The sequence below is a fragment of the Oncorhynchus kisutch genome, linkage group LG23 (assembly GCF_002021735.2).
Source record: "Oncorhynchus kisutch isolate 150728-3 linkage group LG23, Okis_V2, whole genome shotgun sequence".
NCBI classification, from domain to species: domain Eukaryota; kingdom Metazoa; phylum Chordata; class Actinopteri; order Salmoniformes; family Salmonidae; genus Oncorhynchus; species Oncorhynchus kisutch.
This window is the reverse complement of record NC_034196.2, coordinates 1,333,495-1,344,955: the sequence shown is the minus strand read 5'-3', so window position 1 is coordinate 1,344,955 and position 11,461 is coordinate 1,333,495. Positions and strand designations below refer to the sequence as shown.

Here is an 11,461-nt window from a genome sequence, read left to right as displayed (position 1 = left end):
GAGGAAACCTGGCACCCTCCCTACGGTGAAGCATTATGGTGGCAGCATCATGCTTTGGGGATGTTTTTCAACGGCAGGGACTGGGAGACTAGTCAGGATCGAGGCAAACATGAACGGAGCAAAGCACAGAGAGATCCTTGATGAAAACCTACTCCAGAATGCTCAGGACCTCAGACTGGGGCGAAGGTTTTACCATCCAACATGAGTACAACCCTAAGCACACAGCCAAGACAATGCAGGAGTGGATTCAGGGCACGTCTCTTAGTGTCCTTGAGTGGCCCAGCCAGAGCCCGGAATTGAACATCTCCGGAGAGACCTGAACATTTCTGGAGAGGATCTGCAGAGAAGAATGGGAGAAGCTCCCCAAATACAGTTGTGCCAAGATTGTAGCGTCACACCCAAGAAGACTCGATGCTGTAATCACTGCCAAAAGTGCTTCAACTAAGTACTCAGTAAAGGGTTTGAATGCTTATGAAAATGTGATATATACATTTTTATTTTTAATAAATAAACATTTCTAAACACCTGTTTTTTGCTTTGACATTATGGGGTATTTTGTGTAGATGTTTAAAAAATATGTATATAATAATGTTTTTTTTCCATTTAGAATAAGGCTCTAAAGTAACAGAATGTGAAAAAAGTCATTGGGTCTGAGTACTGAGTAAAAAAGCTGTGAAGATATTCAAGCAATATTCATATTTAACATTTCTCATTCAAGGTTAATTAAACTCTTACTTATCAATATTATTATTTAATGGGCAAGGTAGTTATCATTGTCATTATTTCAACAATGTTTGGAAGTGTGGTTTCATTTCAGGTCAGTGAATGGAAAGACATGTCATTTTGTCATTTTATTCATATCACACTTTTCATTGCTGTGGAAGACAACAGAAGTTTCATAATGGACACTCGTACCACAATTATTGCTTTTAATTGACAGGTTGCTGCTAAAAGGCACTCCTTAAATTACCCTTATTTCCTGTCAAAACTCCATTGTGACCAGGTAAGGTCTATTTTACATTTCGTATCAAAAGAGTAGGATGAATGAAGCGTGTTATATTTACACTGTCTATGTTTTTTTTTGTCATTATTGTTCAAAATGTGAAGTCCTATCCTATGGGATTCGCCAATATCTCTAGCCTATACCCCACAGGATGATTGGGTGTCATATACAGTGGCTTGCGAAAGTATTCACCCCCTTGGAATTTTTCCTATTTTGTTACCTTGCAACCTGGAATTAAAATTGTTTTTTTGGGGGGGGGTTGTATCATTTGATATAGACAACATGCCTACCCCCCTGAAGATGCAAAATATGCTTTATTGTGAAACAAACAAGAAATAAGACAAAAAAACTGAAAACTTAAGAGTGCGTAACTATTCACCCCCCCCAAAGTCAATACTTTGTAGAGCCACCTTTTGCAGCAATTACAGCTACAAGTCTCTTGCGGCGGCAGGCAGCCTAGTGGTTAGAGCATTGGACTAGTAACCGGAAGGTTGCAAGATAAAATCCCTTAGCTGGCAAGGCAAAAATCTGTTGTTCTGCCCCTGAACAGGCAGTTAATCCACTGTTCCTAGGCCATCATTGAAAATAAGAATTTGTTCTTAGCTGACTTTCCTAGTTAAATAAAGGTTAAAACAAAAAATGTCTCTATAAGCTTGGCACATCTAGCTACTGGGCTTTTGCCCATTCTTCAAGGCAAAACTGCTCCAGCTCCTTCAAGTTGGATGGGTTCTGCTGGTGTATAGCAATCTTTAAGTAATACCACAGAATCTCAGTTGGATTGAGGTCTGGGCATTGACTAGGCCATTCCAAGACATTTAAATGTTTCCCCTTAAACCAGTGTTGCTTTAGCAGTATGCTTAGAGTAATTTTCTTGCTGGAAGGTGAACCTCTGTCCCAGTCTCAAATCTCTTGAAGACTGAAACAGGTTTCCCTCAAGAATTTCCCTGTATTTAGCATCATCCATCATTGCTTCAATTCCAGTTTCCCAGTGCCAGCCGGTGATGAGAGGTGTTGGGTTTGCGGCAGACATTTTCCTTGATAGCCAAAAAGCTCAATTTTAGTCTCATCTGACCAGAGTACCTTCTTCCATATGTTTGGGGAGTCTCCCACATGCCTTTTGGAGAACATTACACGTGTTTGCTTATTTCTTTCTTGAAGCAATGGCTTTTTTCTGGCCACTTTTCTGTAAAGCCCAGCTCTGTGGAGTTTACGGCTTAAAGTGGTCCTATGGACAGATACTCCAATCTCCACTGTGGAGCTTTGCAGCTCCTTCAGGGTTATCTTTGGTCTCTTTGTTTCCTCTTTGATTAATGCTCTCCTTGCCTGGTCCGTGAGTTTTGTCAAGTTTGTTGTGGTGCCATATTCTTTCCATTTTTTAATAATGGATTTAATGTTGCTCCGTGGGATGTTCAAAGTTTCAGATATTTCTTCATAACCCAACCCTGATCTGTACTTCTCCACAACTTTGTCCCTGAACTGTTTGGAGAGCTCCTTGGTCTTCATGGTGCTGCTTGCTTGGTGGTGCCCCTTGCTTAGTGGTGTTACAGACTCTGGGTCCTTTCAGGATAGGTGTATATATACTGAGATCATGTGACAGATCATGTGACACTTAGATTGCGCACATGTGGACTTTATTTAAAAAACGATGTGATTTTTGAAGGTAATTGGTTGCACCAGATCTTATTTAGGGGCTTCATAGCAAAGGGGTTGAATACATATGCATGTACCACTTTTCCATTTTGAATTTCACTTCATCAATTTGGACTATTTTGTACATGTCCATTACATGAAATCCAAATAAAAATCTCTTTAAATTACAGGTTGTAATGCACCAAAATAGGGAAAACACCAAGGGGGATGAATACTTTTGCAAGGACCTCTATGTCATATCATGTGAAGATATCGCAATGATAAGTGTGTTGATTTTAAATTCACCCAACACTGCCATCTAGTGACCATGCTAGACAGATACAAATTCCATCTCGACACCGTTTCCCTTGAACACACAAAAACGATACATACTTCGGCATAAACATCAGCGCCACAGGTAACTTCCACAAAGCTGTGAACGATCTGAGAGACAAGGCGAGAAGGGCCTTCTATGCCTTCAAAAGGAACATAAAATTAGACATACCAATTAGGATCTGGCTAAAAATAAATGAATCAGTTATATAACCCATTGCCCTTTACGTTTGTGAGGTCTTGTGTCTGCTCACCAACCAAGAATTCACAAAATGGGAGAAACACCAAATTGAGACTCTTCTTGCAGAATTCTGCAAAAATATCCTCAGTGTACAATGTAAAACACCAGAGCAGAATCAGGCCGATTCCCACAAATGTTTAAATACAGAAAAGAGCTGATAAATTCTACAACCACCTAAAATAAAGTGATTCCTAAACCTTCCATAAACCTTCCATCACCTACAGAGAAATTAACACGGAGAAGAGACCCCTAAGCAAGCTGGTCCTGGGGCTTTGTTCACAAACACAAAGAGCCCCAGGACAGTAACACAATTAGACCCAGCATAAATCACAAGAAAACTAAAAGATAATTACTTGACACATTGGAAAGAATTTACAAAAAAACAGAGCAAATAGAATGCTATTTGGCCCTAATTCGAGAGAACACAGTGGCAGAATAACTGACCAATATTAAGGACATCTTTGACTATGTACAGACTCAGTGGGCAATAGCCTTGCTATTGAGAAAGGCCGCCGAATGCAGACCTGGCTCTCAGGAGAAGACGGGCTATTTGCACCTTGCCCAGAAAATGAGGTGGAAATTTAACGGCACTTCCTAACCTCCTGCCAAATGTATGACCAAATAGAGACACATATTTCCATCAGATTACACAGACTAACATAGAATTAGAAAACAAATCCAATTTTGATCAACTCCCTTATCTATTGGGTGAAATATGCAAGATTTGTTACCTGTTGCCACAAAAAAAGGGCAAGCCAGTAAAGAACAAACACCATTTTAAATACAACCTATATTTATGATGATTTATTTTCCCCTTTGTACTTTAACTATTTGCACATCATTACAACACTGTATATAGACATATGACATTTGAAATGTCTTCATTCTTTCGGAACTTTTGTGAGTGTAATGTGTACTGTACATTTTTATTGTTTGTTTCACTTTTGTTTATTATCTACTTCACTTGCTTTTGCAATGTAAACATATGTTTTCCCATGCCAAGAAAGCGAATATAGACCGCTTTCTCACTCCCGGAGCATCACCTTCTCACAAATTGGTCAGCTAATGAGGAATTGAATATCAGTCAATCAACTTGTCATTATTCTTGGTTATTGAAATACTGAATACGCAACCAGCAATCATTGAAATTACAGCTATTATGATGTTTGAGTTGGTCTCAGTCTTGCCTGTGATCATTATCTTAACATTATTCAAAGACTGTGAAGGAATAGCAGCTACAGAACTCTTCATGCCAGCATTTAGTGACAAACATCACAATATTGTTACTTATTCATATTCAAAATAACTCATATTTGTGTTTCTATAATACTGTATATTCAAAGGACATTATGAACAGAGATTAAAGACAAAAGATTAGATAGAAAATATCTTGAAATGGATGCATTAGACTGAAACAGCACTTACGATATTTGATTTGCTCAGATCTCACTAACTCATCATCTTTTAACAATACAGTGCTTTTATAGTGACCTAAAGTAGTTCAATTGTAGCCTGACTTTGTCATACCCTATGGCCAAAACTAATTTATAATGGTTCTACATACGTTATCCCTTGACGTGATGTCATCCACAGAGGATGAGCTTAGCACCAGGCCGGCTCACCAACTTCCTGGCAGGGCTTTCCTCAGATGGTACAATGGCCCCAGGCTGGACTCAACCTTATCAGAACAAATGTTATCGTCATGTACCTTCAAAAGACTGGTGGTTGGACTACTAATCTGTCAACACTGATACTCTTTTACTCTCTGCAATGATCCATATGTCAATACAGTATATGAATTTGTTCAGTCAAGTCTGAAGTCTAATTTAATTTAATAACATGGCCACGTTTTTGTACATGTTGTTGATCTTTTCTATTCACTGTAGCCGATGCAGATTCTATTAAATCATTTCCACATGGTAACCAAATCGTTGTGTCATTCATTCATTATTGTGTCCAAATGAATTACTTCTCTTTCTTTCTTTCTGAGGTCTGCTGTGTTTTCCTTACTGGTCTCCACTGTGGCCACTTCTTTTATTGGAAACCAACTCTTTATTTATTTTTTGACCTTTATTTAAACAGGGAAGTCCCATTGTGAGACTCTTAACTCATAACAACACCAGGACAGAAGTCAGCATGTCGCCTGATAGAAGCAGCTGGTGTTATTCACATCCAGAAGAACTGCAATTATTAAATAGTGTGCAAACTATACAGTTGACTTTCATTCTAATGTGTGTTGAAATGTATTCTATTTTATTGTATTGTATGGTATTTTAAATTCTATTTTACTCTATTCTAGTCCATACTATTTATCCAGCATTAACTTTGCCATACTGTAACTGGTCAACAGGAGGCCTACCCTATGGTCTGACACATTACACTGGTTTACACACACTGAGTGTACAAAACATTAGGAACACCTGCTCTTTCCATGATAGACTGACCAGGTGAATCCAAGCTATGATCCCTTATTGATGTCACCTGTTAAATCCACCTCAATCAGTGTAGATGAAGGGGAGGAGACAGATTAAAGAAAGATTTCTAAGCCTTGAGACAGTTGAGACATGGCTTGTGTGCCATTCAGAGAGTGAATGGACAATACACACAATTTAAGTGCCTTTAAACAGGGTATGGTAGTAGGTTCCAGGTGCACCAGTTTCAGTGTGAAGAATTGCAACGCTGCAGTTTCCAGTGTGTATCAAGAATGGTCCACCACCCAAAGGACATCCAGCCAACTTGACACAACTATGGAAGCATTAGAGTCAACATGGGCCAGAGTGGAGCAGCATGCTTTTTTTCCACCATAATTTTCAAATAAATTCATAAAAAATCCTACAATGTGATTTTCTGGATTTTTTTTCTCATTTTGTCTGTCATAGTTGAAGTGTACCTATGATGAAAAATACAGGCCTCTCTCATCTTTTTAAGTGGGAGAACTTGCACAATTGGTGGCTGACTAAATACTTTTTTGCCCCACTGTACGTGGTAGTGGTGGAGGAGCGGCCTGAGGGCACACAGTCTGTGAATGTATTGTAATGTTTTTAAAATTGTATAAACTGCCTTAATTTTGCAGCAGCTAATGGGGATCCATAATAAATACAAATAAAATGTCTGAGTTATTCATTCACACAATTTCAAACAAATGATTTAAATCACCTTTGGGATGTTGGTTATATGTAATCGGATACTGCCTATTCCTAATAGAGAGTAATACTTCTTTGGAGCCGTGATTGATGTTTGAGATTAGTTAGATATGATTTTTGGGGGCACGGCTCTTTCAAGTGAATGTGAGTTCTGTAATGAATAAAGGCCCTATTATTGACCTCTATGTTATAAACCTGCTAGTTCAAGGTGAGGGTGTGTGTACCCTGGCTCAAGTGGCAGAGAGGGAGTAAATACTGTGTGTGTGTGTGTGTGTGTGTGTGTGTGTGTGTGTGTGTGTGTGTGTGTGTGTGTGTGTGTGTGTGTGTGTGTGTGTGTGTGTGTGTGTGTGTGTGTGTGTGTGTGTGTGTGTGTGTGTGTGTGTGTGTGTGTGCGCACATGCACTGGCTGGAGCTTTCCACAAAATGAGTGAGCTGCAACTTGTGGCTTTTATTCTCCCCTCTTCTGATTGGCCATATTTACACTATAACCTCCCATAATGGTTCATGTATTTCGGTTTCTAAAATATCACATCTTTACCTTAGTAACACATTATCACCTCACATGTAGGCAGAGAGGGAAATGGGTCAGCAATCATCTGAAGCTTCATGTTTTGTCAAGGTATCACACTTCTATTTGAATAACTTACATTTCAGTCAGCATGTGATCCAAACCAGCTACAACAACATGTGAGGCCTGTGAAGAGAGAATAAGGCAAAACCATGGCCCAAACTTCACCATCAGTATCTCTGTTTGAGTGACCACAGACCATGTGAACTGCAACTTGTGGCTTTTATTCTCCCCTCTTCTGATTGGCCATATTTAGACCATGTGGTCACGGTGACGTTGTTCTCTTCTAACCGTAGCTATTTAGTGTGATAATGGCGTTTGATTGCAGAGGACACAAACACCATTGTCACACTCCACAGCTTCAGAGGATAAGGATGGAGGGAGGGAATATCTGTGATGTGGAGAGAGAGGGGGGTGGGAGGATACCTGGGGTAAAGAGAGGGTGAAGTCAGATAGAAAGTTGTAGGGAGAGATAGAGAGAGAGAGGGGGGGGGGTGGAGGATAACTGGGGTAGAGAGCGAGTGTGAAGTCAGATAGAAAGTTGTAGGGAGAGATAGAGAGAGAGGGGGGGTGGAGGATAACTGGGGTAGAGAGCGAGTGTGAAGTCAGATAGAAAGTTGTAGGGAGAGAGAGAGAGAGAGAGGGGGGGGGGAGGATAACTGGGGTAGAGAGCGAGTGTGAAGTCAGATAGAAAGTTGTAGGGAGAGAGAGAGAGAGGGGGGGGGGGGGGTGGAGGATAACTGGGGTAGAGAGCGAGTGTGAAGTCAGATAGAAAGTTGTAGGGAGAGAGAGAGAGAAAGAGAGAGAGAGAGAGATGGGGGGGGAGGATAACTGGGGTAGAGAGCGAGTGTGAAGTCAGATAGAAAGTTGTAGGGAGAGATAGAGAGAGAGAGAGAGAGAGAGAGAGAGATTAGTCATCTATTATAGATTTGTCCCTGGTGCTGAGTTTCAATGTAGAAATTACCACCTATGAAAACTTAGACTGATGACTAATGAGACCGCCACATAACATTTCACACAACATGCAGTTTGGTCTTATGGCAGATCTGTCTCAATGTTGGCCCAATAATAATGCTGCATGTAAACAAACACCTTTTGCTTACCTTTTCACACCTACTTAAGTTCTTAAACCACCCTGGATAAGAGTATCTGCTAAAATGACTAAAATGAAAATCTGAACAACACAATAAATACAAGCATGCTACCAGACATGGATATAGTATGACCCTTGTAGTTATGATCACCATTTGCTTTATACTGTAGTATGACGGCAGGTAGCCAAGCGGTTAAGAGCATTGGGCTGGTTGCTGGTTCGAATCCCTGAGCCGTCTAAGTGATAAATCTGTTGATGTGACCTTGAGCAAGGCACTTAACCATAATCGCTCTGGATAAGAGCATATGTAAAAATGTAATAAATACATGTATCCTAGGATGTACAGGTCTGCTGTATAAAGGCCTATTTCAACTCACACTGATCTGCTATGACCACTCACCGAACTGCACTAAGGCTCACGTCAATTAATAATAAACCTGCTGCTAACCAGATGGAGCAGACAGACACACTGATCACAATGGACATGGGTAAAACTCTGACCAGTCCATTCACTATGCTTCTTCAGGAGAGGGAACACCTATTCCCTCTACTTGTGTTAGTTTCTTACTACCGTTAAATTACATGTGCTCATTTTGATCCTACGGTAACTCACCATGAGACTACTTGTCGGTTGACCGCCTTGGCATCTCTCTCCCCATTCTACTCCCACTATGTAGGCCCCAGGACAGGGTTGCTCGCTCTCCCTGTGTCCAAATTGGCACCCTATTCCTTATATGCACATAGGGTGCCATTTCAGACACATCCCTTGACTCCTTCTCCCCTGTCCCGTGTCACAGCTCCACGCTCTTCAGTAAAGACCAGGTAGCCCTGCAGTCCGGTTTGCAGCAGTCCATGGTGTGTTGACGTAGGTCTGGGGTATGTGGAGGGACGCAGGTGTGTGGACAGAGAGACAGTCAGCCTTTGGGATGGTGCTGTCCCTTTCCCTCCCTTTATGTAGCCAGAGGGGGGTTGTTTGGACAAACAGTTAATTCCCCTCAGTGATAAGCTGCAGGGTAGTATCGATTGACCCTGACTTAGAGGAGGAGGGGGCACTAACGTACTACCTTGGTTTGGCAAAGAGACATGCATCCACCTTTGTTTCTTCAGCTATTATTCAGTCTTTGCTGTGCCATACACACTCAATCTCTTGTTTGCTACCGTAACGTACAGTAGCTATAGGTATTCATGAAGATAGAACTGTAAGATAGCAACTTTACTTCCCCTTCATTATGCCCACCGTCTTTTGTTTTTTTCCAGGGTCTAATAAGACTGTGACGGGGTCCTGAAGAGCTACTCTGTTCATCGTGCCAACAGCATGACACCCAATATTAAATGGCAGATGTACTCTGTGTAATGGAGTAGACCGGCACATACTTAGTTATAGAGTACACATTAAAGTCTTAAAAAAGTCCCCTTGGCTGTCATCATCATTGTCAACTGTTTGACTTTTGAAGAGTTGGACAGGGGCTGGATGAGATAAGAATGTCTAAAGCTTACCTTGAGCTGATATTTCCAAACTGTCATAAAAGATCTGTCAATAATCAATATTCACATTCCCACAAAAATGTCTGGACATACAGTATGTTGTTACTATTACTATGAACAATAACAATACCATTTAACATATCTCATCTCCAATATCAAGCTTGCCCCAAAGAAAAGTCTGGAATTTGGAAAAAATGCAAATGTTCTTGGTTAGATAGATTTACATCTGTATTTGATGTTCTACATCATGTACGTCAGGGGTCACCATGGATACATGTACGTCAGGGGTCACCATGGATATATGTACGTCAGGGGTCACCATGGATATATGTACGTCAGGGGTCACCATGGATATATGTACGTCAGGGGGCACCATGGATATATGTACGTCAGGGGGCACCATGGATATATGTACGTCAGGGGGCACCATGGATATATGTACGTCAGGGGGCACCATGGATATATGTACGTCAGGGGTCACCATGGATATATGTACGTCAGGGGGCACCATGGATATATGTACGTCAGGGGTCACCATGGATATATGTACGTCAGGGGTCACCATGGATATATGTACGTCAGGGGGCACCATGGATATATGTACGTCAGGGGGCACCATGGATATATGTACGTCAGGGGTCACCATGGATATATGTACGTCAGGGGTCACCATGGATATATGTACGTCAGGGGGCACCATGGATATATGTACGTCAGGGGGCACCATGGATATATGTACGTCAGGGGTCACCATGGATATATGTACGTCAGGGGGCACCATGGATATATGTACGTCAGGGGTCACCATGGATACATGTACGTCAGGGGTCACCATGGATATATGTACGTCAGGGGGCACCATGGATATATGTACGTCAGGGGTCACCATGGATATATGTACGTCAGGGGGCACCATGGATATATGTACGTCAGGGGGCACCATGGATATATGTACGTCAGGGGGCACCATGGATATATGTACGTCAGGGGGCACCATGGATATATGTACGTCAGGGGGCACCATGGATATATGTACGTCAGGGGGCACCATGGATATATGTACGTCAGGGGGCACCATGGATATATGTACGTCAGGGGGCACCATGGATATATGTACGTCAGGGGTCACCATGGATATATGTACGTCAGGGGGCACCATGGATATATGTACGTCAGGGGTCACCATGGATATATGTACGTCAGGGGCACCATGGATATATGTACGTCAGGGGTCACCATGGATATATGTACGTCAGGGGTCACCATGGATATATGTACGTCAGGGGGCACCATGGATATATGTACGTCAGGGGGCACCATGGATATATGTACGTCAGGGGTCACCATGGATATATGTACGTCAGGGGTCACCATGGATATATGTACGTCAGGGGGCACCATGGATATATGTACGTCAGGGGGCACCATGGATATATGTACGTCAGGGGTCACCATGGATATATGTACGTCAGGGGGCACCATGGATATATGTACGTCAGGGGTCACCATGGATACATGTACGTCAGGGGTCACCATGGATATATGTACGTCAGGGGGCACCATGGATATATGTACGTCAGGGGTCACCATGGATATATGTACGTCAGGGGGCACCATGGATATATGTACGTCAGGGGGCACCATGGATATATGTACGTCAGGGGGCACCATGGATATATGTACGTCAGGGGGCACCATGGATATATGTACGTCAGGGGGCACCATGGATATATGTACGTCAGGGGGCACCATGGATATATGTACGTCAGGGGGCACCATGGATATATGTACGTCAGGGGCACCATGGATATATGTACGTCAGGGGTCACCATGGATATATGTACGTCAGGGGTCACCATGGATATATGTACGTCAGGGGGCACCATGGATATATGTACGTCAGGGGGCACCATGGATATATGTACGTCAGGGGGCACCATGGATATATGTACGTCAGGGGGCACCA

At 42.1% G+C, this 11,461-nt stretch overlaps 1 long non-coding RNA gene across 1 annotated transcript; it reads right to left on the bottom strand.

The window, feature by feature from the left end:
- Positions 1-838: 838 nt before the first annotated feature.
- LOC116356556 (uncharacterized) lies at positions 839-8,921 on the bottom strand. The gene is made up of 2 exons (XR_004204954.1): positions 8,624-8,921; positions 839-7,748 (listed from the first exon to the last, which is right to left on the bottom strand). It is a non-coding gene; the product is annotated as an uncharacterized LOC116356556 (long non-coding RNA).
- Between the last annotated feature and the right edge of the window lie 2,540 nt (positions 8,922-11,461).